This window comes from Sinocyclocheilus grahami, unplaced genomic scaffold (genome assembly GCF_001515645.1).
Source record: "Sinocyclocheilus grahami isolate Dianchi unplaced genomic scaffold, SAMN03320097.WGS_v1.1 scaffold257.1, whole genome shotgun sequence".
Lineage (NCBI taxonomy): Eukaryota > Metazoa > Chordata > Actinopteri > Cypriniformes > Cyprinidae > Sinocyclocheilus > Sinocyclocheilus grahami.
Window position 1 is genome coordinate 1,552,329 of NW_015505436.1, and position 1,919 is coordinate 1,554,247.

A 1,919-nucleotide genomic window follows, 5' to 3' on the forward strand; every position below is an offset into this window, starting at 1 on the left:
TTTAGTACAGGAAGCGGGTGTGTGTGTGTGTTTGGGTTTTAGAACAGTGACTAGCATAATACATGAATCTGTGTAGGTAATCTGATTATACACAGATTACACGATACGTAATCAGATTCTACAAACTAAATCATTGTAATTAGATTATATTTTAAAACACACATCAGATTACAGCTACTATTACTGATTACATTCTATTCATACAGTGGCAAATCATTCATTCTCCTTAATTAATCTTTTTATATGTTTGGAAAATCTTTCAGTTTTGTGGAATTGCACACGCTGGCCACTAGTCAGGTGGCTATAATTACACTTGTATAATTAATAATGTATTGCTTTTTCTTTAGAAGGCTTTTGTTTTCTTGTTAAAATCCACAAATTATTAATCTAATAAATTTACATGAAATACCTCCTGAGATTTTAAGCTAATATTTCAATAAATTAACAACACATTTAGATGGTCAGGGTTCTCTTATGTCAGTTAATTCTCACATGACATGCAGGTAAACAAAATATTTCATCTTAATTTTATTTATTAATTTATAACATATTTATATTTTAATTAAGTATTAGTCTTTCAAACCAATGTAGAGAAATCCTGACAATGTAATCTTTAATGCACTTCATGCTGTTCATGAAAGAATGGAATATATTTTCTTTCTCTTTCTATTTTTATATCGATACAGTTCAACATGATCCTATTTAAATCAATGTAATAAATGAGTCAAACGCAATCTAAAAGTAATAAAAATGGTTTTGTTTCATTATCTCTTCTCAAGGCCCATCTGTGGGTTGTGTCTTGACAGATATACCGCCTCATGTTCCCTCCTTTCAGGTTCTCAAGACCTCCTCAGCCTTGGCACAGAAAAGATGTGCACTGTTTTTCTTTCTTAAGCTGTTCTTTCCTATTAAACTGCAGATTTATTTTCAAAAGATATCAAGACCTGGTCAACCATGCCCATGAGTTACTGCACGCACCTGCATCAACACTGATAGCGAAGTAGAGAAAATATATGAACTGTATTGAGTCATAGGAAGTGAATGTAATTTTTTTTGGACAAATAGAGGTACCTCACCTCTTCACAATAATGTTCAAATTCCTCCTTGAAGAAGTTCTGTCCGTGTTGAAACTGTCTGACCATAGATTCCCCAGACGGCAAGTTGCCATCCTGATACAAAGACATTTGAAAGATATTTTAACTAGTTCTGAACAGAATGAGGTGAAGAAACGAGCACAAATATTTTCATCCTACCATTTCCACCCACGTGCCTCCGACCGGAATAAACTGGCCTTTCTGCACAAATTGCTTGATCTCTGAGAACAGGCTCGGGTACCAGCTCTTCACCCACTGGAACTGCTGTGCCTGAACATACAGCGTTTGCTTTTGATGAGAGCATTTCATTGACATCTAGTGTTTTATACCCTAACCTAAAAAACCTTTTTACATGTGAATTAACACAATATTTAGTAAGTTTATTAAGCATTTTCCATTGGCTTACGCCCACAGTGAAGGGGGTTCTTTCTCACTGTGCCTAAAAAGAAAGAAAATCTGTAAGCATAGTCAGAAACATACTTGTGAGCATGTAAAGACAAACTCTGGGTTCTTCTCCATCAGTCTGATCACAGTGACCCAGCTGCGAACACACTTCCTGATTGTCTCTTCATATGGCCACAGCCAAGCTGAGGAGGGGATTGAAAACATCCAACATTATCTAATATTTGTAATGTTTCCCTATCGTTGAAAATTTTGGAGTAAGACTTAAATGTTTTTGAAAAAGTCTCTTACACTTACCAAGGCTGCACATATGTTACCAAGAAATATAGTAAAAAATATATATATATTTTGAAATTATTACAATCTAAAGCAATTTTATTTTATTTTAATATATTTTAAAATGTAATTTATTCCTGTGATGGC

General features: G+C 34.0%; 1 pseudogene; it reads right to left on the bottom strand.

Moving 5' to 3' along the window:
• The window catches only part of LOC107598891 (alpha-mannosidase 2C1-like), a 12,825-nt pseudogene that overhangs the window by 8,416 nt on the left and 2,490 nt on the right, over window positions 1-1,919 (bottom strand).